Source organism: Lissotriton vulgaris, chromosome 9 (assembly GCF_964263255.1).
Source record: "Lissotriton vulgaris chromosome 9, aLisVul1.2, whole genome shotgun sequence".
NCBI lineage: Eukaryota > Metazoa > Chordata > Amphibia > Caudata > Salamandridae > Lissotriton > Lissotriton vulgaris.
Window position 1 is genome coordinate 200,255,059 of NC_141697.1, and position 27,973 is coordinate 200,283,031.

A 27,973-nucleotide genomic window follows, 5' to 3' on the forward strand; every position below is an offset into this window, starting at 1 on the left:
TGCAATTATATGTCACTTTTTGCCCACCACGCTTGTCAATATATGTTGTTATGCACCACTATGTACCACAATCTTTTAACGTACCAGAGATGGTCCCACAGGAGATTGGATTATTTCCCTGTATATACAAACCAGCGAACGGGGGGAAGCGGGGGTATTGGTTCTCTTCTTATTTACTATTTTGTTAGTATTAGGACTGCTGCAAAAACATACAGGGCAATCTTGTGTATGCTCGGACTGTTTCCTTTCTCAGATGTTTACGATGTGTAATTTGTATTTCTCCTATTTTATTGTTGTTATGTATTGATCGGATGTCTAACTCTTTTTATTTCTTCTGGAAATTTGTCGATATATTTACTGCGGACAATGCTTTTGTGTTCTTTGCTACTGCCCTTTGCAATACACATCTACTATTGATATGACAGTCGTCCTTCTTATGTTGTACTATTTGTAAAATTAATAAAAATTTTGTTCACAAAAAAAATCCAACATACACTAATCAAAATATAACTTTTAAAAGGTTTCAAGCAATTCTGTCCATAGAACTCTATAACTGCGGTGATTTTACACAAGCGTGAAAATCAACAAAGCAAAATAGCCGAAGAGAAGGTAAGGATCAGAAAACTCAGCAATGGTTTGAATCCTGAGCCCTTGGGGAGGCGATGCATCAGTTCTACTGCACTCTGGAGTACTTTTGTGTGGAATCTGGGCTGTAGGGGGAAGTGATGCAACGATTTTGAGACAGTTCTGGTCTGCAAGTGATACATTGGAATAACTTGGTTTAAAGGTGCGATGGCTGGAGATCGATTTGGCAGTGGTAAAAAAAGCGCTGCATTGATTTCTTCAGCTGTGGTCCCACGATGTATCAATTCTTTCAGCTGCAGAGAGTCAGTTATGGGGACTTGAACTTTGGAGACACAGAGCACTGAACTGCGGCTGCGGTGGTTCCTGTGGCCGCTGACAGATAATGTGTCAATTTCTTTGCCGCACTCCGGTAGTGCGCAAAAATCTCTCCAGCACGGAAGTGCTGTGACGGAATAACAGGTGCTGGGTGATGTGTCAGTTTTGATGGTTTCAAGCAGATCATTGCAGAAGGAACAACCAGGAAAAGAGCTTTGCTGCAGAAGAAACAGGTGCCAAACCCAGCCAACTGTGAAAGGTCTCGACAAATGTGGTCTGCAATCCCTACCTGAAAACATTGCAGCCTCCAAGACCCCAGGAGCTCTGTCTGCCTTTGCCATTTGCCTGGAACCTCCCTTTGGACTAATGGTACTAGTAGCCCGGCATGAATCTATTAAAGACCACCACAAGGTGATCTTTGTGGTTCAACGGTGAGATAGAAGACTTTCCATTTGCTGGAACCACTGTGTCAATGTATATATTTTTTTGAATTCTTTTTATTGAACAATCGCCAAGACACAATAACCATTACAGAGGAAGCAAATACAGTACATTCAGCAATGGTAATATTAAATAGCACATAGTTTAGGAATGCAATGGGTACAAATTATGGGGTTGAGGGATCATCATGGTCCATTACAAGCAGGGGTGTACAAAGATGGCCTCTGTAGGCGTTCCAGGGGTCCCAAGTCCTGGACTATTTTTGGGGGAAGCCACAAGCCTTGTAGACAGTCTTTTTTCTGTACATGCACCAGTCTAGGTCCTCTTTCAAGGTGTGCACTGCAGGTGCTTGTGGCGCCCCCCATTTTTGTGATATATATTCCATTTTGCCACCATAAGTCCTAGCGTAGCCCATTGCGTGTGAGAAACATTGAGGTCAGTGGGCTCCCAGATGTTTAAGAGGCATTGCCTCGCTTCAGAGAGTAGGACAACTGAAAGCACTTCACTCAGTACTTCGTTGATCTGGCGCCAATATGTTTGGATATATTCACATTCCCATATCACGTGCAAAAATGACCGCTCCCGTCCGCACCCCCTCCTACAATCTCCGGAGTCGATCTGCCCATACGGACCAGGGTGGGCCCCTTGATGTAGACTCTGTGAAGAATTTTAAGTTGGACTAGCTTATGCCTTGCAGAAATGGGCACAACTGTAGGTGAGGACACTGCCTCCTGCCAATCTTCATCGTTTATTTGGAGGCCATCTCGTACCCATTTCTCACGTAGTGGCCCTAAGTGGGTTTATCATATTGTTTATGAGTTTTTTGTAGGTTAGTGATATGGCTTTTTCTGGTAGGTGTCAGTCCAGAAACCTGTCTTCTAAAGGTGAAGATGTTGGAGGGGAGGAGCCAGCAGGGATTTGGAATTTTAGTGCATGACGAAGTTGTATGTACCTGAAAAGTTCTGAGTTAGCCAGTTCTTGCTGTTGCTCCAAGGAGGTAAAGGATTTCACTTCAACCTTATCCCACATGTCTCCAACCAGTGAGATTCCGATAAGATCCCACTTATCAAATCCCTTGGACTGCCATAAGCTGCCTAGTTGCTCAGAGTCCCACAGGGGGGTCAGTGTTAGTAGTCGCTCCCAGCCCAGTTTTTTGTTAACTGTGTGCTAGATGTGGACAGTATGGTTAGTGGGACTGGTAAGGGGTACACCTTGGGCTTGGAATATAGAGCCTGATTGAAGTTCCCACCTGGTAGTGTCCCTCTGTCCATGGCATAGTTTCATCAAGTGGACCGTAGGTGCCCTGATTAATGGCTGTAAGGTTCACTGCCCAGTAATATTTTTTAATATTGGGTAAGCTGATCCTTTCATCATATCAGTTAAGTGTGAGTTTGGTCACAGCCATACAGAGTTTCCCGTCCCACAGCACGTCTCTTTGGAGCTTTCAACCTCTCTGAAATGTCCAACTGGGACTGGGTCCATGGCATTCTGCAAATATTTAGGAAGCAGGGCAGTGACATCATCTTGAAGAGGACCGCTTTGCCTAACAGTGACAGTGGGAGAGTTTTCCAACGGGCTATGTTGTGCTTAAACATTTCCAATGGTGGGAGAAGGTTTCGGGTATATCAGACTTTGGGGTCTACTGTAATATAAATACCCAGATATTTGAAGCCCACGGTGTTAACTGGGATCGGACAATTGCCTGGCATAACAGGAGGGTCTTCTACTAGAACATAAATACGGGATTTTTTCCAGTAGATGGAGAATCCGGAATATCTACCAAATATTGCCATGATGTTGAAGACACATGCTAACAATTTCCTCGGGGAGGCAAGGTATAAGAGGATGTCATCAGCATAAAGGGAGATACGGTCCTCCCACTCAGGGGACCAACACAGGCCTCTTATCTCTTGATAAACCCATGCAGCCAGTGGTTCAAGGGCAAATAGGAGGGGAGAGAGGGGGCACCCATGTCGATTACCCCGACTTAGTAGAAATGGAGCTGAATTCTTATTGTTGACCACAACTTGTGCGTGGGGTTCTGAATACACGACTAGCACCCATCAGATAAATTCAGGGCCCAAGTCTAGTTTTGGGAGCACAGCAAACAAGTAGGGCCAGTTAATAGTGTCAAACGCCATAGTGGCGTCCAGTGACATCATCAGGGCATCCTTATGGATAGTGGCTACTTTACCCAGAAAACCATGTAGTCTACGGAGGTTCAGCACAGTGTTGCGGTGTGGCATAAAACCTGACTGATCAGGATGGACTAGCAGCCCAATCACCTTGATCAATGGGTTTGCCAGAAGTTTGGCAAGGATTTTGTTTTCAGCATTTAGAAGGGAGATTGGCCTGTATGAGGCACAATCTGTTCTAGGTCAACCCTCTTTGTGGATAGTGACTAACAGTGCTATTCTCTGGTCCTGCGGTAGTATTCCCAACTCTTTATTTTCCGCAAACATGGATTTTAGATATGGGGCTAGCTTGTCTGGCTTAAGTTTGTAGAGCTCGATGGGCTGGCTGTTGGGGCCCAGTGCTTTCCGGGAAATCAAAGCTCAAATGGCCTGTGCGATTTCGTCCTTAGTTAAAGCACTGTCTAGAAAGTGGCTGTCATCTACTGAAAGGGTTGGAAGTCAGATGTCTTGCAGAAGGTCCTGCGCTTCCTCCTCTGTGTGGGAGGAGCTGGAGGTATAGACTGTCTGGTAGTGGGCGGCAAAATGATTTGCAATAGATTGAGGTTCAGTAATGGATTCTGCAGTAGTACTTATGAGTTCAGGCACCAGTCGATCCACCAGCTCCCTCCTGTCAAGCCAGGCGACTAGTTTCCGTGCCTTGTCTCCAAGTTCATATATTCTACCCAGCTTTTCCCTACCAAAGCATGTGGCCCTGTCAGACACTACGGCTTTAATCTTGTTTGAGGTGTAGCGTGTGAAGTACTGCCGGCATGACTTCATCTTCTAAACCGTCTTCTAGCCTACCTAGTTTCACCACCATGTCCACTATTGCTTTCTACCTCTCTTTTTTGGTGCCAGAGATGAGATATAGCGTTTGACCCTGAATCACGGATTTGAAGGCTTCCCAAAGGGTATGAGAGGAATCCACTGTTCCGTCATTGTCATGGAAGTATGAGTTGATAGCTATTGACAATGCCTTCCAGATTTTAGGATTATGGAGATGCCAAGGGTTAATGGGGGCGATGCATTCCACCGGTGCCTGGCCAGGTACTATCTGAATCCATAATGAAGAGTGATCTGATATACCTCTGGCTAAATGTTTAATTTTGCAGATGTGTGTAGCTTGGGAAGCTGGGGTCAGGATATAGTCAATGCGGGAAAGGCTATGATGGGCTCCGGAGTGGAATGTATATTGGAAATTTCCTGGGTGATAGGTTCATCCATCCGTCAACAAGCCCGCAGTGCATCCAGATAGTCAAGCAGCCACTTGTGGGAAGGCTCAAGTATCCGGGGAGGGAATCTATCCAGTGTACCTGAAGCATCTGAGTTAAAGTCCCCCCCAACCACCAAAAGACCTTCCAGAAGAGTGAGTAGTAGAGTGCCCAAATCTGTGAAGGTGGTATTCTGTGGACCTGGGGGTACATAAACTGACAGTAGTGTGAGCGTTTAACCATCCCAGGAGCCCATGACTCCTATGTATCTACCTACGTCATAAGTCCAGGTTGAGTAAACGGCCAGGTGGAAAGAATTCCTCACCTGGATACCTACTCCCCGTGAGGGAGTAGTGAAGCCTGCGTGAGCTAGTAGTTTGAAGCCCCACCTGTGATGTGTTTCTTGTAGCAACACTACTTCTGGGGCATGTCGTTTAATGTATTGCAGGAAAAAACCACGCTTGACTTTATCCCAAACCCATTCACGTTCCAGCCAAGTATGTTAATACTTTTGTCCCATTGCGTAGTCACAGTTCCAGTGAAAAAATATGAGTTCCTCTATATGAAGAACAGGACATACCAATGATGTAACCTTAACAAAAAATAACAATTGTACAGCGTCAACCCACCAACCTCCCACCTTGTCCGATTCCCGGTTCCTCAACACTAGGGAGAGGATAAACAATAAAAGAAAAACTCCCCAGAACATCCCTACCCTCCCAGCTACCCTGCTGTGTAGGTTCAGAACTACCCACCTCCCCAACTAGAAGAGCACCTGTCGCCCAATAAACTGAAAACTACTACCAGGGTGGTGTAGCTCCACTGTAGGCCCACCAGAGTCCAAATCCAACGCCAATGAGGAAGGAGGCCTTGACTGTGTCAATATTTGACCACATGAGGAAATCTAAAAATTGTCATCAGCTAATTGAAGTTTATTGATTGGTTTATTTTTTTTATTTCTAAAATTAGCTGATATGACCTTGGTGAAGTCCCTGAAACAAACTGTTTAGAAATTTAAAAATGCGTACTTTAGTTAGGACAAGGTATTTATTAGGCAGCTATTTTTTAACTTCTTAAAAGGTTCCAACTTTAATAAAGTAATTTCTGATTTGTTTTGATTTGTGTATTTATATAGCTCTTGAATCACCCCCAGAGGGGTATCTCAGTTCTCGCAGACTTACAAAAGGAAGCTGTCACAATGAGACAGGTCTAAAAAATGGCAGTCTTAAGAGCCTTCCTGAATTTCAGATGGTCTGGGCATTGCCTTAAAGCTGTGGGAAGTTGGTTCCACAAGGAGGGCCCCAGATATGGGAAAGCTTTTCCTCCCGTCCTTGCTTTCTTGATCCTGGGAATTATAAGCAGAGATTTCAAGCTTTAGCGGAGGTCCCTATGGGGAGTTTATTGATGAAGCCTCTCTGCCAAATTCCGATATCCAGGTTCAGGAGCTAGACCTGACCCCTTACATGGACCCGAGCCATGCTCAACTGAGGACACGCTATAAGGGCTATGGAATTAAACTCAGAATTTCTCAGACAGCTGATCGCTCAGTTTGAGAAAGATCACAAGATCACCCGCACATGGTAGACTAGTCCGGGGAGGAAGAAAATACAAAGGAAGATACTGAGGATGGACAGGAGTCAGCCCCTTCAAATACAGCTGAGACCCCTTGGATGAAGATCTCATGCTAGAAGGGTTGACCAGGAGACTGAACTTAGAAGGACAGCTCCTGGAAATAGAACAACAAAGAGAAGAGATGGGCCGAGGACCTATCTCTGGTAGCACCATACGAATCGATGGGGAAGGTGAAGGTTTTTATGATTCTAAAGTCCCCAAAGGGATTGTTCCAAAATACTCAGATGGCGATGCACCACTAAATGGTTCACTGGATTCAAGAGAGCCTGCATAGGTAAAAAAGCAGACAGAAGAAATTGAGCTCCTCTCTTGTTAGGACTATTCTCAGGAAAATGAAGGGATAGACTCCTGACATTGCCTGAAAATGATGCTTACGACCTTATGAAGTGTACTCTGATTGGGGGTCTTTAACTCACCACTGAGGACTATAGAATAAGATTCAGGGAGACTCCAAAAACTCAGAGTCAATCCTGGGTAGAATTTGCTGACTTTCCCGTGGAAATAGCAGGTGATTGGTCAACAGGTAACAATGTAAATGACCTTGAGGGGTGTTATAATTTAATTATGAAAAAGACTGTGCAGAGTCTAGACCAAAAAACTCCCCCAAGTAATGTGGAGTTTAGCAAGCTGCAGAATGCATTTGGTCATGCCATTCGAGCTCATTTTTTGCGCTGTTTGTTTGTCCCGCATTGTAAAATCGGTGTGAATGGCGCTACCTCTTTTCGTGCTTCTTGAGTAGATTAACTACCTGGGCAGTAGCTTTCTCACTGTGACCGAAGGAATCTCAATGCAAGTGGTTGTGACCATCCATGACCACCTATGTTGAGAAATCTGACCCCCCCCACATTCAGAAATCTCGCAGGGAGGTGAATTTTACTTGCTCGTGCACACCATCTTGACGGTGAGTGCGAGCGTGGAAAAAATTGCACTGTGCATAGTGAGCAGAGTTTTTTGGAACTCTACGTGCTCCACAGAGTGCGGAGTGCGGAAAACTCAGCAAACTCTGCAAACAGACCAGATTTCTCCACCGAGGCCAAATTATGAAGGAGCATCTATTCAGCAGTTGAAACAATGAGAAGTTACAGCAGCATCTGGTAGTCCTAGGTCCACTTTCTCCTCTAGAGTCGAGGAAGAAGGTAGACGACTGGGTCAAAAGTAAAACAAAGGTGACCAAAACTGCTACTGGTGAGGATGACCCTACAAAACACCCCAAGGGAGAGATGGTGACCACAAAGATACAAACCATAATGAGTCTTCTTCAGTTCCGAAAAAACTTCTCTCATGGGTAGGCCCAGCAATTAATCACAGCCATAGGATGGGTACCAGTTTAAAACCTGGGATTCCAAGAAGGCTCAATGTTTTGGTTGTAAGACACCTGGACACCAAACTGGAGCTCTAACTGTAAAAACAAAAAGAACGCCTCTAGTCCAACTGCAGCAAATGCAGTTGTGAGTCTCCAGACAGGATCACACATGAGTCCTGACCATGTCAATCTGCTCACTGAGGGAACTATAGTCTCAGAGGGAGGGGTGGATATAGCTACCCTGGCTATCTTGCCTAGTAACCTGGAGCGTTATAGACAAGAGCCAAATATTAATGGGATTAGAATAGAAGCCCTCAGGGACACTGGTGCAAGCATCACCATGGTGGGTGAGCCACTGGGGTCCCCAAATCTTCTAGGACAGACCTATACAATCCTCAACACTGATAATCAGGCTAAGGAACATCCGATGGCCTTGGTGACCTTAGATTTGGAGGCGTGTCCACAAAAAAGTAGTCATGTCTACTGCTATCCCTTTGTCTGCTTGGAAATAATTTGGAGTACTCAGAATTGGCTGAGTTAGAAAAAAAAACCATGCAGCAATGCTGGGAATACCTGAATGGGTGTGTGTAAAAATAAGGGCACAAAGCTAAACCCAAGGTGAAAATGAAACATTTTTTGCCTGAAAGGATGGACAGCCTTCCAAGAGAAAAGGCAGTAAGACTAGGGGACCAGTTTCAAAACAAACACCAAATCGAGCCCCTCTGCTGCTCAAGACGACTTGTCAGCCCCAGTGGGAACCGAGCATCATTAGCTTGGGCCTTACACTGCTGACCTCTTAGGACCAGGTGGCCCTCTGGGAAGCTCTGTGTCAAGAACAAAAATCCTGTTCCCCTCTTGAAAGCCTGACAAAGCAAGTTGCAGATCAGGAAAAGGGAAGAGTCAGTGGTTCCCCCAAGACCTATTGAGAGGAGGGACTCCTCTACTCAGAGGCCAGATACCACAAAGCAGGTCCCACTCGGAGAGTGGTGGTGCCTCAGAAGATTAGAGAGTTTATCCTAATATTGGTCCAAGACAGTCACCTAGCTTGATATATTGGCAAGAACAAAATCTAGAATTGGTTAGTCAACCATTTCTACTGGCCAGAAATGTCCTGAAAGAAAATCAGTTTTGTCAACTCCGGTTCCACCTGTCAGGCTAGTGGCTAGCCAGGTAGCCACCTGAAGACCCCTCAATTCTATTTACAGAAGTTAGGGCACCCTTTGAAATTGTAGGGATTTAAATTGTTAGCCTCCTTGACAACTCCAACAGTATCAGGGATTATATGTATTACATTTGATCATGCCAACAGGTACCCTGAAGCCATTCCCCTAATGACTACCACTGCACATCCAGTGGCCAAAGCCCTCCTTACTTTTTTTTACTAGGATTGGTTTTCCAACGTAGGTAGTGTCAGACAGAGGTACAAAGTTCATGTCTGCATACTTGAAACACATGTGGGCTGGTGTGGGGTGTCCTATAGGTTCACTACACCATGCCACCAACCAATGGGCTTGTTGAAAGATGTAACAATACCCTAAAAGGCATGATTGGTGAACTCACTGAAAAACACCGTAGGAGATGAGATGTTCAATTACGTTGCCTTCATTTTGCTTATAGAGAGGTGCCACAAAAGGGAATAGGGTTTTACCCCTTTGAACTTTGTTTGGACAGTATGTAAGAGGACACCTCTATCTTGTCAATGAAGGGTGGGAGACACCCCCGCAGGAACCAAAACAGGACATCATGGATTATGTACTTGGCCTTCATTCCAGGATGACTGAGTACATGGAAAAAAAGAAAAACTTTGAGACCTGCCAAGAGCTCCAGAAACTGTGGTATGACCAAAATGCTGTCATGCTGGAGTTCCAAACAGGGCAGAAGGTGTGGGTTCTGGAGCCTGTGGCACCTAGGATCCCCGAGAACAAATGGAGTGGGTCTTAGCCTATCCTTGAGATAGCCTGTCCAAGCGCCTTGAGACCTTACGGTGATAGGCTGCGCTATATAAAAACCTTTGACATTGACATTGACATTTAGAGAAAAGGGGAGATCACCCAGTTAGTTGAACTTGGTACCTGTAGAAACCCCAAGAAAGTGATATGTGTAAACCACTTGAAACCGTACGATGACACGGATGATGTGACCATGCTCATGGTCACAGATGAGGATCCGGAGGCAGAGAGTAAGTCACTCCCTGATCTCCTTACTCACGACCTTAAAGATGGGTCAGTTGATGGGGTGGTCTTTTCAGACACTCTCACTGCCCAGCAGCAGAATAATTGAGGGCCAGTTCTCCACCAATTTGCTGAGCTATTTTCCTTGACCCCTGGTCAGGTTAACTGGTGTGCCCATGTACTGGACACCGGTGACTGTCTACCTATCAAAAACAAAATATAGATGTTGTCTGAACTTTTCATTTAAGGCATCAAAGTTGAGGTAAGCAAGATGCTGAAGTTGGATGTCATTGAACCCTCTGAGAGCGCCTGGCATAGCCCAAGCCTCATTCCCATGGTCTAAAGAAAAATAAATTGATTTTGTGTGGACTACAGGGGCCTCAATACAGTCATGAAAACAGATGAACATCCAATCCCAAGAGCTGATTAGCTATTGACAGGTTGGGGGCATTCACATACCTGAGTACATTTGATTTCACATTGGGGTACTGACGGACAGGACTGACCCTGGAGCAAAGGAAAACTCAGCATGTTCAACTCCTAATGGACACTTCCAGTTTACTGTGATGCCATTTGGTTTGAAGAATGCCCCTGTTGTCTTTCAGATGTTGGTGAACAAAGTCCTTGATGGATTGGAGGCCTATAGTGCAGCCTATATTGATTATATTGCTGTCTTTAGTTTCTTCTGTCAGGATCCCCTGATCCACATCCAAACGGTTCTGGAGACTCTCCAGAGGGCCGGCCTCACTATCAAGACAAGTAAGTAGCAGATAGGGCAGGGCAAAGTTATATACTTGGGCCACCATGTGGGTGGAGGCAAAATTGAGCCACTACAGCCTAAAATCCAGACCATTCTGGATTGGGAAGCTCCAACCACCCAGACCCATGTCAGGGCATTCTATGGATTGAGCGGGTACTACCAGAGGTTTATACAGGGATATGGCACCATCATTGCCCCTTCACCGAATTGACTTCTAAGAATATGTCCAAAAAGGTAAACTGGTCAGTGACACCTTGAAAAAAGCAATGTGCTCAGCATCTATTCCAAAAAGCTCCAGCTCCTAGTACAGACAGAGGCCTCTGAACATGGGAAGGTAAAAAGAACATTACGATATTCCTTAGCTTCAAATAAGCTGCCTTTAACATATGCCAAATATCTCAAATATCTCCATGATATTAGCTGCTGTTGTAGGAAAAGTACAAAATTGCGGACATGAGTCCCGTGAGGAGAAACATGTTGGCCGAGACTGGGGAGAAAAAGCTGCTCACTGGAGCAGAAAAAAAGGCAAAGTTAAGTTCAGAGTCCTGCATTCCACGAAAGGACATCTCCGCTGTGCGGATAAAGATGCAAGGTCCACAGGAAAAGCTGACACTCCGCCTGAGCCACCGTGGAGCTCCCTCAGCCAGCTGCCATCTTCTGTTGTCATCAAGCCACGCCCGACCACCAGTAAGAAATATATTGATATATAAAATTCTTTATACTTAACTTCAAGCTACTTACTTTTTTGTCATAAAGGCATGCGTGGTAAAAGCATATGCATGGTAAATATTGCATGGTAAAACATGCGTTGTAAAGGCATATGCATAACGGATGCGTTGTAAAAGCATGTTGTGTAATATGACATGCATGATTCTGTTATACATCCAGGTCAAACACCTGTTGATCAGGATCACTTTTTGTTATGTGAAAAGCTTTTTTTAAATCTTAAATTGTCGTTAGTTTATTGATTGAAGTAGGGTGCTCACTGTACGATATGCAATGTATTACTTCTACCCTGATGAAAAGACTAAGGGATGGACTTACTAACATTTTGAGCTGACCTAGCATTACAAAAGTGAAGCTAACCAGCACAAAATGTTTTTTTTCCTTATTTACTTTCCAGTACAAAACAGAGCTGGAAAGTGCCCTGAAAGTAACACAAAGCAATGCATACTACTGCTTTGCATTACTTAGACACAAGGGAACGTTACATGGGTGGTACATGGGTGTTCCCATGTTACCACCCTTGCCTCTAGATGCAAACCCCTATCTATAAAAAATAGAAGACAGGCTTAAGTGCCAAAAGTTAACACTGTTTGAAAGGAGGTGTTGAGAGGAGACATGTTTTTATTTCTCCTTTATTTTCCAACTTTGAATTTGTGCTACATTGTGCAGCATGCATACAAAGTAGGAAACGTTTTAACGTGTGTCTAAGCATAGTGTTTTGTACTGAAAGGGTACAGTTCCAGTACAAAACCTATGGTAGACTCAGCCATGCAACCTAGCACTATGGCACTAAGGTGTGTTCCTGGTGCATGGCTGCACAAATTCTGCACCTGCACCTGCCAGAGGGCAGAAAAGTGCCATATCTCTGTTGATATGGGGCTCTCCTGCTCCCTCCTTGTCAGGCAATATAGCACAGGATTTTTGGCTGCTGCACTGTGTTCCATGATTACTTTGTAAATCTGGGCCTTAGAGTAACATTTGAGAGTATTGTAATTCTTCTACACTGTCTAACCAGGATTGTGCCTCTATTTTACATTCTTGATGGGTCTCCTTTCCACATTAATAATATTACTTATCATAGTTTTTTCTCTTTGCATTTTAAAACTGCAGCACTGGGACTTTACTTGACGATCTACATCCAACGTTGCATTCTGTGTTATCGTAAGCTATACTAGTAATTAAGATTTACAATTTGACAATGCTTCTTTGGTTGACGACCTTGGAAGCCAAATCTTCCCTTAATTTTCCCGATCTTGTGATTTCAATGTTTACAAAACGTGCAACTATCACAAATTTGGTAAAGCGGATAATATTGTTCTCTGCTTTGCAAATGCACATTTACAATTCGAAATGTATGATTTTTACAAGGTGTTTTCTAAATGGAGACTGAGGGACCATCTTACTCAATGAAATAGGACAAATGTTAATCGCAATTATTTAAAAAAAAAAAGAATTCTTAAGTACTCTAAAACCTAACTAAAACTTGAAGATATTGTCCATATCATGTATGCTTATAAAACTTTTAATGTCTCCGTATTCACCTTTTTCAAAAGCCCTGAGTAAAAACCAAAACTCTTATGTCTTCATAATTCATCATCAACTTACATAAATGATTCCTCTAGCAACTAGTATTACCCTTTACCCTTGCTAGAAAGCCATAACGTTTATTCAGTGTGGTTGTTTTTTGTGTTTTGTACCGTTACTTTAATTATTCTACCATGAATGTGTCTAATTGCAATCTTCATTTGTGCCACCATTATTTTTTTTCTTATAAGAAATTGTCATTTTGGGACAGACTTCATCTCTCATAACAAAGATAATTCTCAACTGTGTGTGCGCCTTATAGTTTAACTGTGAATATGTGCTGTGTTTTACCTGCCAAGTAATGCACATGAGCCTTGAGAACGTTTGTATTCAGTTTGTACTATTTCGAATTCCCAATAATACTAAAATGATACACATCAATATTAGCAGATATCTTAATATTGGAACAAGTGGATGATGAAACATAGAACAACTGCTTTCATCCACCATACTCCGGTTTATTTTGACAATGTTATAATGTATGCAAATTAAACAAGGCAGACATGAAAAAAGATAATTTAATACTGATAACAAAAAGGTTAAGAAACAATAGCCCAAACTGCATATTCGATCATTTCTGAATTAAACTGCCTATTTTGATCTCTGAAGGCTCAAATTTAAGTTCTAAGAACTTCTCAACATAAGACAATTTGTCATCATTTTGATCTGTGCTAATTAAGACGTTGGTATACAGTTCAATGGAGGAAAAAAAATCCCCATGTTCTTCCATGGGAAAGGAGAGAGCATATTTATATACCAATGACCGACAAGCACCTCTTCCGAGCAAGCGCTGGTCAGTCTTCTGGGAAATCTGCTGGTCATTATTTTAACCACAACTGCTGCTATGCATATATCTTCCACACATGAGATTAGCATTCAGCAGCAGCAATTGTGTTGCAGATGATTTATTGACACCCCGTATGATGATACAATGCTACCTCACACTACACAGATGCCACGCTTTGAGCTTTAGTCCACCCAACCTTCCTCCAAACAGACTAGAAAGGTCAGGTACACAAAAACACTGAAGTGCATCACCTGTGTTTTAGGCAGCATCCGCACAATCTTAGATGTATACAGATGTGTGTATATACATATATATATATATATATATATATACATATATATATATATATATATATATATATATATATATATATATATATATATATATATATATATATTTTCAATGAAAAAACCATTGGTTTTAGGCCATATATAGTTAGGGATTTGCATTTACAAAACCTTATTTTACTCGCATAAAACCATTGAAATTCCATATATAGTTATAAGCGCTAACTATATATCGCGCACCCGCAATCCACTGCTGATGATGTCACATATTACATCATTCATGACATGGTTAGTGACATCACTGATGACATCACTGATGACATCTCAAATGACATCACTGATGACATCACTGATGACAACATCCAGTGACTGTATGTTTCTGTAAAGTTAAAATATGTCTTACATATTGAAGAATGAGTGGATGTATAAGTGTCTGGATGAAGGATTTAGTAGGTGCATGACTGACTGTATGAGTGAGTGATTAAATGTGTCTCACTGAGTGCATGGGTTAGTGACTAAACTGTCTTAATTTGTGCATCACTATGTCTGTTGTTCTGTAAACTGTTGCATGTGTTGATAAGTAGCTATATGAGTAACTATATGGGTTATTGATTGGTTGCCCAAGTATTTGTATGGGAGACTGAGTGTGTGTGTGAGTGGCTGGGAGGTGTATGACTCTGTGCATAGATGTGTGAGCAGTTGATTCACTAGATGTATGGTTTCAAAAGTGCATGTGGAAACAGCTGTATGGGCGGTTGACTGTGTGCATGAGTGTATTGATGAGTGAATGGATATCTCAGTGCTACATGTCAAAGTAAGTACATATGTAAAACACAGTACATGTGAGAGTTGACATATATAAATAACTGTGCATAAGAGCCAGTGAATGTGTGAGTGGCTGTATGGATCATTGTGAACTTGTATCAGGGATTGTATAAGAGAGTAAATATGTGTTAGTATATGTTTGAATAAGTAAAGTTTGTATAACTGTATAGTTGAGGAAATGGAGGTGTGATTGATTCTTTGCATGACAGACTAGGTGTGTGAGTAACTCCATGGATGAGTGACAGTCTGTGAGTGTCTGTTTACACTGATTGTATCTAAGGTTATATTAGAGTCTGAAGAGGTTCATCGTATTATCACATGAATGATATCATCAGTGATGTTATCAGTCATGTCAAATGAGATGTTTTCAGTGATGTCATCAGTGATGTCATTTGAGATGTCATCAGTGATGTCATCAGTGATGTCACTAACCATGTCATGAATGATGTAATATGTGACATCATCAGCAGTGGATTGCGGGTGCGCGATATATAGTTAGCACTTATAACTATATATGGAATTTCAATGGTTTTATGCGAGTAAAATAAGGTTTTGTAAATGCAAATCCCTAACTATATATGGCCTAAAACCAATGGTTTTTTCATTGAATTTTCAAGGTTTTGTAAATGCAAATTCCTAACTATATATCCACTATAACCTATGGTTTTTTCTGTGAATTTCATTGGTTTTTTAATAGCAAATATGAAAAGCTTTAAAATGTCAAGTCCGTGATAGATAAAAACATTTTCGTATTTATGCACGCTGATGTGCTTTGAACGCTGCACCCCCCCCCTCCCCTCTTTTGTCTTAGTAGTACTCTCTCTTTGCAGATACTGAAGGGTAGTTAACGCAGGCCTTTACCCCCGTTGTAATCCGTCGTGCCTGCTTGTCTCTCCATTTGATTGATTGTTGTCCAAGCATTTACTGTTTTAGAATTGGTTCTCTTTGGATCATTCTCTATTTACAAACAAGCACGAAGTCGCAATACTCTGTTTAGTCTTTGCAGATAGTGAAAAATCGTGTAAAAAAATAAAAGTAATCGAGCAAAATCAGTAGGCCACTAATTGGATCTCTTTTTGACCTCGCTAAAATAGAAATATTAGGAACAACCCTTCATGAGAAATACGAAAATAGTGAGATGAACTGAGCTCCACACCATGAGGGCTGCAAGACAGCTCGGCTCCATCACCCATCCCGCACAAAATAACGACAAACCCTATGCAAATATTAAAAATATAGAGAACACACCAGCAAAGAAACAGGGTAAAACATTTTATTAAAAAACTATTTACATAACGTTGGTTTATAAGATGATGTCAGTAGTGGACCGATGTGTGAATAGGTCGAAAGCAGCACAAGGCTCCAAGATCCGGATGGCAAGCTCCTGGATGTTGGGTGCCATAGTTCAAAGTTCTGACTTTGAGCCTTTTTCAATGCCTGTGCTTTGTTGAATCAAAATGGCGGCTTGACACAAAGCTGACTCAAGCGTTGCTACTGATGCTATGCAGACCAAAACTGGTTTTCAGTTTGTACATTTTTCTAGATTTTTCATTCCAAGTTTGGTTGACTTTGTAGAACGATGGCTTCAAATTTTCAACATACGGTGTGGTGGCGCTGACTGGGAGGGGGCGCTTCGCTCCTGCCCCCTCCCCAAGTAAGATTTTCATACGTGAAAGTACGTTAATGGTTTTGGTCCCTGAGTTGCTTCGATGTCACTGCCATTCTCAAATGGCATAAGTTCTGGATGTTGGGTGCCATAGTTAAGAGTTCTGAGCAGCGCTTGTAACACTGTCTGAAGCTTATTTCCACCTACTGCAGCTTCACTATTCTCAAAGTAAGTGAGTGCCGTTTGTGGACCTGACTGCATTAGAAAACAATGTGATATGTTACCTTCCTAAACAGCTTGACGGAGGCCCCTGAGGGGCGGTGTGATGGCCATGGATTCGGAGAAGACGCTTGGCTCCGACACCCTCCCCAAGTCTTATAGCACTGGTGTAGCCTGAGATCGCCCCCGACATAGGCGGCCGGCTCCCGGGGTCCGGCGGAACTTTTTGCCTTTTGATGACTCTTCAATTCTGAACCTTGTCCCATCCAGCTGAGTTGCGCCCACTCTTGCGGCTACAGCGTCTTGCCCACCATCCAGCTGAATTGCGCCCACTCTTGCGGTGCAGCGATAGGCGGCTGCCACAGGACTCTCAAAATGGCGGCCGGCTCTTCGGTTTTGGGCCTGGTCCACTAAAATGGCCCTGGGACACCTTTGAACTCGGACGCTTCCCTGATAGGGCTTGGGTCCCATTCTCGAAAACCGTCCCCTCAGCCGTGAAGATTCTACAAAAGTCTTGGGGGCCTCCGACTCCCGCAGGCTTCTGTTGGGGAGCGGCTGCCATGATTGCTCGTGGAATGGCCACGACGGAGCTACGAGATGGTAGTGGTCTCATGCTGACGCCAGCTTTAGTCTGAAACATCCAGAAACACTGTAGACTACCAATTCGATCAGTTCCGGTAGCGCCCCAACATGACCCGGAAGAGAAGAACTTGCCCTCCCCTCTTTGACTGATGGTTCTTGTTGCCTGTCCCCTCTGTTGTCATTTAACAGAACTTTTTGGACTGCTGAAAGGGGTTGTGTTCCGAACGCTGGTTGGTGGAGACATTTTGACTATATTCTTGACCTACGTTGTCGCGTAATGCGTTATATGACACGCCGCGTTACCGCACCCGGAAGTGATCCGAGGCGTGGCGCGCAGCGCGTAACGTAAGCATAACAAGTCATGTGACTTGTTAATAAAACTTTTCATTGGTTCATTTTACTTTTGTTAATTTAATGATGAAAAGCTTGGTCATATGACCTAAAAATTACGCTTTTTATTGTTTTCGAACAATATTTTTTTTTCAAACATATGTTATAATATTCCAGGCTAATGTACTTTCCCGGAAAATTTACAACTGTCTTGTAAGTAAAATATATTCCTTTTTCGAGAAAAAGGGCGTTTCTTCCTTCCATGACGGAGCCGTTGAGTAAAAGAGATTCGGCCTGCTGTCTTAGTCGCCGATACGCCTGATTATCAGATTCTTATCGATCACTTTATATTGCAGACATGAAAAACACAACTGCCCTTAAGCATTTATCTTTACTGCGTTCCTACATATTATACCTTTTATCCGTCATGTAATTGGACTGCTTTATTTCACTTGCCTTTACTGATTCGAAAACAGTGACTAAAAGTAAAAACTTTACCAATGTAAATACTACTACCGTGTTTTGTTTTAAAAACCTTTATTGTGAAAATGTCAGTATACAAATACGGGCCTATAACCACGTGGGCCGGCCACGGAGCAAACTGAAATCGTATATGATGAGGAGACATTTACACTGTAGAAGAACGTAACGAGCGGGCCATTAGGTTGCAAGAACAAAGGTGTCTAACAGTTGCGGAATCGGTGGACGTACATTTTGTAATTAAAATACGACAGGGCCACTTACAATAACATTTTCTAGATATACATTTGCGGGCAAGGAGTTACGAGTCCCATTTATACCGGCGCCATTTTGGGCGAGGCCGGGCAGGTCCAAGATATAGTCAAAATGTCTCCACCAACCATCGGCCAGACCAGAACCCCTTTCGGCCCTTTATGCTACAAGATGGTGTCTTCCATTCAGAAAATATTGTTGGCAGCATTTTGAAAGGAAACAGAAACAGCCGTTCTCCTAGTGAGTTTCACATTGTTACATTTAGGAAGAATGTTGAAGAGTAGTATGTGGAAAATCTGAAGCCATTTTTCTACAAACTCTCAATCAGACTTGGATGGAAAAAAAAAACCTGAAGAATGTACAAACTGAAAACCAATTTTTGTCTGTATAGCATCAACAGTAACGCTTGAGTCAGATTTGTGTCAAGCCGCCATTTTCATTCAATCAATAGCGTCCCCCTGCACACATTCAGGGACCTGGTCGTGTCTTCAGATGAAACGGATTGTAGGAAAAGAAGCAGAAAGGAAAAGGAAAAAAGTTCCGCCGGACCTCGGGAGCCGGCAGCCTATGTCATGTGCCACCTTTGGCCACACCAGGGCAATAGTGAAGCTGCAGCAGGTGCAAATAAGCTTCAGACAGTCTTACAAGCACTGCTCAGAACTCTCAACTGAGGCACTCAACATCCAGGACTTGCCATTCGGATCTTGGCGCCTTGTGCTGGTTCCGACCTATTCACACATCGGTCCACTACTGACATCACCTCATAAGCCAATGGGGCACCCCACGCCGACTTTCGGCGCAGCATTGTAGGATGGCCACACCAGTGCGGCAACTTGCTGGACACAACATCGGGGCCATCCAGATCTCGGCGCGTTCGACTCACTGTACCGCAAGAGTGACCGCAACTCAGCTGGACACGCCATCTTTCGGCGCAGCATTGTAGGATGGCCACACCAGTGCGGCAATTTGCTGGACACCACCTCGGTGCCATCCGGATCTCGGCGCGTTCGAGTCACTGTACCGCAACAGTGACCGCAACTCAGCTGGACACGCCGTCTTTCGGCGCAGCATTGTAGGATGGCCACACCAGTGCGGCAATTTGCTGGACACCACCTCGGTGCCATCCGGATCTCGGCGCGTTCGAGTCACTGTACCGCAACAGTGACCGCAACTCAGCTGGACACGCCGTCTTTCGGCGCAGCATTGTAGGATGGCCACACCAGTGCAGCAATTTGCTGGACACCACCTCGGTGCCATCCGGATCTCGGCGCGTTGTGCTGCCTTCGGCCTATTCGCACATCGGTCCGCTACTGACGCCGCCTCACGTGCCAACAGATTTTTTACGCTTTTTGTAGCCCTATGCCGCATAACAGGTCATGTGACTTGTTTATAAAACTTTTCATTGGTTCATTTTACTTTTGGTTTCCTAAAGATGGAAGGCTTGGTCATATGACCTAAAAATAACACTTTTCATTGGTTTAGAACATTTTTTTTTCCCAAACGATGAAAGCCCCACCTTGTTTCTGGATCATTCAGACTGAAGCTGGCGTCAGCATGAGAGCACCACCATCTCGTGGCTCCGTCGTGCTCATTCCGCGAGCAATCATGGCAGCCGCTCCCCACCGGAAGCCTGCGGGAGTCGGGGGCCCCCAAGACTTTTGTAGAATCTTCACGGCTGAGGGGACGCTTTTCGAGAATGGAGCCCAAGCCCTAGCAGGCAAGCGTCCGAGTTCCAAGGTGTCCCAGGGCCATTTCAGTGGACCAGGCCCAAAACCGAGGAGCCGTCCGCCATTTTAAGAGCCATGTGGCAGCCGCCTATCGCTGCACTGCAAGAGTGGGAGCAACTGAACAACATGGTGAGCGAGACGCTGTAGCTGCAAGAGCGGGCGCAACTCAGCTAGATGGCTGCCACCTGGGGAGGCCCGTTCACGCCGCCTCCCCCACGCCCCCCCCCCCCCGGGCCGCCGCACGCCAATTTTCGGAGCAGCATTGTAGGATACCAAAACCAGTGCGGCAGTTTACTGGACATCACCTGGGTGCCTGTCGTACATGTTGTGTCAGCCATGGGACACTGGACACAGTCCCATCAACATCTCAACGCGTTCTGCTGCCTTGGGACTATTCGCACAACAGACCGCTACTGACGAGGCCTCCCCCCGCACCACCCGGGACGCCCCACGCTGTTTTTCTGTGCTGCATTGTAGGATCCCAAAACCAGTGCGGCACCCAGGCGACATAACCTGGGTGCCGTCCAGAACTCTGCACGTTGTGCTGCCTTGGGACTATTCGCACAAAAGACAGCTTCTAACCATTGTTGCTTTTTGAGTTGAAAAATGTTTAAATGTTTTTAGTTTTTGTTCCGTTCATTATAGTTAAAAGTTAATAAAGTTTTATAATCTTACTTTGTTGGAGTGTTATCTATTTTTTAAAAAACAGGTGAATAGGGCCTTGAATCGGGTTATTGTCATGTGTGGGCTTTGGAAGTGTGCTGCTGCAGGATCGGACATTTCAAACTCAAATGCACGTTCTTTTTCTTACCTTTCCGAAGCATGGAGCGCAATAGCAGGCAGAGAAAGGGTGATGCACGTGTTGAACACTACCTGACCTGGCAAGTTGCTGGCAGTGCCCCCCCGCCCGCTCCTGAAAGAGGGCACACACACACCGCCGCCCCGAGTACTTTACAAATCTTTAAAAGACCATGCGCTTGTTCATGAGGCTTAAATGGTTTATCACCTCTTCTAGAACTCCTGCATCGACCCTCTGACGTTTCCTGGAAAAATTACCATGTAACACAATACCAAGCCCTGTCAGCTGAAACCCCCAAGGAATCGTGGGGCATATTTTTTAAAAGCCATGAAAGCGGAGATAAAATTATCTCCCTATTACCAAGCTGTCGCTAACACCAGTTAGCGACCATCTTGGGCCCTGCTTTGCATGTCAGTGATACTTATCACTAATGACATGCAAAGTGGCGTGCCAAGATGTTAGCGACTGGAAACAGTCCCTAACATCGCTATCTCCTATTACCAACTTTTGGAGATATTCGCGCTAAGCGCGAATATCTCCAAAATCTAACACCTGCCCTGAGCAGTTCTTAGCCATGTTATCCAATGGGAGGTGGATAACATGGCTAAGAGCATTTGCTCGATAATACATGAATATCGCTGACTTTTCTGCGATAATAGCAAGGTTTATCTGCGATAAAAATCGCCGATGTGCTGCGATAATTTTTGTCTCTAAACAAGTTAGAGACAAAAGTTATCGCTAGTTGTTCGTAATATGCCCCCGGGTTTTTGCTTGCAGAAATCGGGAGGCGGGAGACTAGCACTGAAATCAGTAGTCACACGCCTGAATCGGGAGGGTTGGCATGTCTGAATTCTCTACAGCTGGGGCCATAAACTACATCCGCAGGGGTAGGTGATAGCCTGGGACCAGCCTGGCATCTAAAATGGCTGCCGTGCACGACAAAATTGTGGCATTGGAAAAAAGGCAAGATGGCGCAGCCGCTGGAAGAGATGTATCAACATATATCAGCCTCCTCAGCCACCCTCAGGAAACATAGGGGATTAGGATACGTCTCCCGCACCCCCTTATACCTAGTAATTTAATTAACGAAGCACAAAATGGCAAATTCCCGTTTCGCTACCAGTTTGCAGCCCAGTTCGCGGCCCGTGAAGCGCTTCTACCGTGAAAAATCATTTTTTTTTCTTTTCCCCACGGGACCCTTTAATAACCCCAACAACATTCCTAGGGGGTCAAGAGGGGGATACCTTGCCCCCTTTCATTAAATTCCCCCTTCGTTTTTCACCTCTTCTTCTCTCTCGATCCTACCGAGAGACAAGATGGCGGCCGCTCCGGACTGTTTAGAATGTTGACAGACACCGGAGAGCCAATCAGCTTTCTGCGCGCAAAGTTCCGAAACGCGAAAAGTAAGCGGACCGGATCGCTGCCCGGAGCGCTGTTACAGATATATATCTTGATTTAAACGTTAATTTCTCAAAATCCACTGAAGCACATATATTGAGACCTAGCAAAGGCACATCGGGCTAACAGTCCCTACAATTTTGCCAAGTTTCGTGCAAATCCATTCAGCCGTTCGAGCTAAAAGTGAGTCCAACCGCCCTATGGAAATTAACATGGGAAAAACGCGTTTTGGGACCCCCCTTTCTTCTCGCCCCCCCCTTGACGAAACCCCCCAAAATTTTCAGGGGCTGCTCAGAAACAAAATGTGCCATTTTCCTGAAAATTTCAGCCGATTCCGTCCACAAACGCCAAAGTTATTAGACATAGAATTTTCAGAAATGCCATAGGGAATTAATCCTAACTATATATACCTACTGGCGATAGCCAGTAGGTGAAAGTACATTAGCCTGGAATATTATAACATATGATTGAAAAAAAAATATTGTTCGAAAACAATAAAAAGCGTAATTTTTAGGTCATATGACCAAGCTTTTCATCATTAAATTAACAAAAGTAAAATGAACCAATGAAAAGTTTTATTAACAAGTCACATGACTTGTTATGCTTACGTTACGCGCTGCGCGCCGCGCCTCGGATCACTTCCGGGTGCGGTAACGCGGCGTGTCATATAACGCATTACGCGACAACGTAGGTCAAGAATATAGTCAAAATGTCTCCACCAACCAGCGTTCGGAACACAACCCCTTTCAGCAGTCCAAAAAGTTCTGTTAAATGACAACAGAGGGGACAGGCAACAAGAACCATCAGTCAAAGAGGGGAGGGCAAGTTCTTCTCTTCCGGGTCATGTTGGGGCGCTACCGGAACTGATCGAATTGGTAGTCTACAGTGTTTCTGGATGTTTCAGACTAAAGCTGGCGTCAGCATGAGACCACTACCATCTCGTAGCTCCGTCGTGGCCATTCCACGAGCAATCATGGCAGCCGCTCCCCAACAGAAGCCCCCAAGACTTTTGTAGAATCTTCACGGCTGAGGGGACGGTTTTCGAGAATGGGACCCAAGCCCTATCAGGGAAGCGTCCGAGTTCAAAGGTGTCCCAGGGCCATTTTAGTGGACCAGGCCCAAAACCGAAGAGCCGGCCGCCATTTTGAGAGTCCTGTGGCAGCCGCCTATCGCTGCACCACAAGAGTGGGCGCAATTCAGCTGGATGGTGGGCAAGACGCTGTAGCCGCAAGAGTGGGCGCAACTCAGCTGGATGGGACAAGGTTCAGAATTGAAGAGTCATCAAAAGGCATAAAGTTCCGCCGGACCCCGGTAGCCGGCCGCCTATGTCGGGGGCGATCTCAGGCTACACCAGTGCTATAAGACTTGGGGAGGGTGTCGGAGCCAAGCGTCTTCTCCGAGTCCATGGCCATCACACCGCCCCTCAGGGGCCTCCGTCAAGCTGTTTAGGAAGGTAACATATCACATTGTTTTCTAATGCAGTCAGGTCCACAAACGACACTCACTTACTTTGAGAATAGTGAAGCTGCAGTAGGTGGAAATAAGCTTCAGACAGTGTTACAAGCGCTGCTCAGAACTCTTAACTATGGCACCCAACATCCAGAACTTATGCCATTTGAGAATGGCAGTGACATCGAAGCAACTCAGGGACCAAAACCATTAACGTACTTTCACGTATGAAAATCTTACTTGGGGAGGGGGCAGGAGCGAAGCGCCCCCTCCCAGTCAGCGCCACCACACCGTATGTTGAAAATTTGAAGCCATCGTTCTACAAAGTCAACCAAACTTGGATTGAAAAATCTAGAAAAATGTACAAACTGAAAACCAGTTTTGGTCTGCATAGCATCAGTAGCAACGCTTGAGTCAGCTTTGTGTCAAGCCGCCATTTTGATTCAACAAAGCACAGGCATTGAAAAAGGCTCAAAGTCAGAACTTTGAACTATGGCACCCAACATCCAGGAGCTTGCCATCCGGATCTTGGAGCCTTGTGCTGCTTTCGACCTATTCACACATCGGTCCACTACTGACATCATCTTATAAACCAACGTTATGTAAATAGTTTTTTAATAAAATGTTTTACCCTGTTTCTTTGCTTGTGTGTTCTCTATATTTTTAATATTTGCATAGGGTTTGTCGTTATTTTGTGCGGGATGGGTGATGGAGCCGAGCTGTCTTGCAGCCCTCATGGTGTGGAGCTCAGTTCATCTCACTATTTTCGTATTTCTCATGAAGGGTTGTTCCTAATATTTCTATTTTAGCGAGGTCAAAAAGAGATCCAATTAGTGGCCTACTGATTTTGCTCGATTACTTTTATTTTTTTACACGATTTTTCACTATCTGCAAAGACTAAACAGAGTATTGCGACTTCGTGCTTGTTTGTAAATAGAGAATGATCCAAAGAGAACCAATTCTAAAACAGTAAATGCTTGGACAACAATCAATCAAATGGAGAGACAAGCAGGCACGACGGATTACAACGGGGGTAAAGGCCTGCGTTAACTACCCTTCAGTATCTGCAAAGAGAGAGTACTACTAAGACAAAAGAGGGGAGGGGGGGGGGTGCAGCGTTCAAAGCACATCAGCGTGCATAAATACGAAAATGTTTTTATCTATCACGTACTTGACATTTTAAAGCTTTTCATATTTGCTATTAAAAAACCAATGAAATTCACAGAAAAAACCATAGGTTATAGTGGATATATAGTTAGGAATTTGCATTTACAAAACCTTGAAAATTCAATGAAAAAACCATTGGTTTTAGGCCATATATAGTTAGGGATTTGCATTTACAAAACCTTATTTTACTCGCATAAAACCATTGAAATTCCATATATAGTTATAAGCGCTAACTATATATCGCGCACCCGCAATCCACTGCTGATGATGTCACATATTACATCATTCATGACATGGTTAGTGACATCACTGATGACATCACTGATGACATCTCAAATGACATCACTGATGACATCACTGAAAACATCTCATTTGACATGACTGATAACATCACTGATGATATCATTCATGTGATAATACGATGAACCTCTTCAGACTCTAATATAACCTTAGATACAATCAGTGTAAACAGACACTCACAGACTGTCACTCATCCATGGAGTTACTCACACACCTAGTCTGTCATGCAAAGAATCAATCACACCTCCATTTCCTCAACTATACAGTTATACAAACTTTACTTATTCAAACATATACTAACACATATTTACTCTCTTATACAATCCCTGATACAAGTTCACAATGATCCATACAGCCACTCACACATTCACTGGCTCTTATGCACAGTTATTTATATATGTCAACTCTCACATGTACTGTGTTTTACATATGTACTTACTTTGACATGTAGCACTGAGATATCCATTCACTCACCAATACACTCATGCACACAGTCAACCGCCCATACAGCTGTTTCCACATGCACTTTTGAAACCATACATCTAGTGAATCAACTGCTCACACATCTATGCACAGAGTCATACACCTCCCAGCCACCCACACACACACTCAGTCTCCCATACAAATACTTGGGCAACCAATCAATAACCCATATAGTTACTCATATAGCTACTTATCAACACATGCAACAGTTTACAGAACAACAGACATAATGATGCACAAATTAAGACAGTTTAGTCACTAACCCATGCACTCAGTGAGACACATTTAATCACTCACTCATACAGTCAGTCATGCACCTACTAAATCCTTCATCCAGACACTTATACATCCACTCATTCTTCAATATGTAAGACATATTTTAACTTTACAGAAACATACAGTCACTGGATGTTGTCATCAGTGATGTCATCAGTGATGTCATTTGAGATGTCATCAGTGATGTCATCAGTGATGTCACTAACCATGTCATGAATGATGTAATATGTGACATCATCAGCAGTGGATTGCGGGTGCGCGATATATAGTTAGCGCTTATAACTATATATGGAATTTCAATGGTTTTATGCGAGTAAAATAAGGTTTTGTAAATGCAAATCCCTAACTATATATGGCCTAAAACCAATGGTTTTTTCATTGAATATATATATATATATAGTTATATACATATCAAAAAACAATTTCTGCAGCTTTTACTTTCCAGAAACACACGGACACTTAGTGGAAAACAGCCTTTATTTCTCTTCAAAGGAAACCAAACTCGACGCGTTTCGGGAACTCTCCTCCCTTGCTCACGATTAATGTTGTGTCATTACTGATAGGTTTTAAATAAACATGTGACATTTACTGAAAAAAAGAAATAGAAAGCAGACTGACACTGCTAAAATATAATGTGGTTGACTCAAATGGAAAACAGAGACATTTCTAAATTACATGATTTCATCTTACTTCATAAACATAATTACATTATGTGCACTAATATTTAAATTGATGCATTTAACCACCTGCTTACAAACATTATTTGGCGTTATTAACAGTGTTCTTGTATTTCAACAAGACCTTTATCCAACAGCCATCCGCTGCAATTATATTCAGTTTGCAGTTACATAAGATAAATTTAGGCCGATGTCTCTCTCATGCCAATATATATTTCCTTGCTGTTCACTCGAGGTATCACGCCCTAGTGGGCTGAGCATGCAAACGTTTTATTTCTGACTTAAATATATTCAGCCCCATGAGCTTCACGTCATAATGTTCAAAGAGGCTCTTAACGCTAGTCCATTTGTAAATTGTCACCTTCTTCATTCATTCAACTTAATTCATAATGAAGACTGCCAAAATCTCATTTTCCTCTTCTTCTCATACTGTCCTTTAGAATCTATAAAGAATACACAAAATGCATATCAACCCATAACATTCAAATAAAAACACCATTCGTGATTAAAAAACCTTTCGGTTAATATGAGACAGTTATGATTACTTAGTTATCGAATGTCCTAAGCCACAGATACCTCAACGGTTACCAAACTGTGGTGACTTCTCCGATGCCAGAACAGAAAAACCTCTAACATTTTAAAACATTTTGAAAACATTTTCAAGATCTTAGTCACTTCTACGGCAATATTGTTACAGAGTGTTTGCACAAGAACAGAAATAAGAATACAAATAACTAACATTGATCTTTCAGTTTCTTATCCTAGATGAGTTTCTAACTCCTCATCGCAATTGTGACCTATTGGGACTACTGTCTGATATTTTATAATGAATCTTGACTCTAGCCTTTCGATCGTTGTACTCTATTCCCTCCTCTCTCATCATGTTTCACCACATCAAATACACAAAATCTCAATAAGTTTGTGTTCTGGTTATGCTCTGTTTGAAAATGTCTGGCAATGGGATATGCTTTATCACCGTTTTTTGTATTGCCCTCAAGTGTTCCAAAATCCTTATTTTTGCCTTATGTATGGTGCTGCCTACATAGGCCTTCTCACATGGGCAAAACAAAGCATATACCGCAAACTCGGTATTACATGATGTATGTTCTTGTATTTTGAAGGGTTTAGCTTTTGGCGACAGCCTAACTTTTTGCAGTTTTTACTATTCCTGCACGCTTTGCAGTTTCTCCAAGGATAAAAACCTTGTATTCCCATTAATGTTTCTTTCACTGGTTCTACTGCACTGCATAGCTCATCTTTTAGTGACTTAGATTTTCTAAAAGTTGTTTGTGGATATGTTTCTACATATTCCGCAATTTCTGGGTCTGTTTTTAAAACTGGCCAAAATTTTCTCAGGCTACGTTTTACCATAAAGGCTTGACTACTGTAGGTAGTGATGAATCGTGTCGTACTGTCTTCCTTGTCAT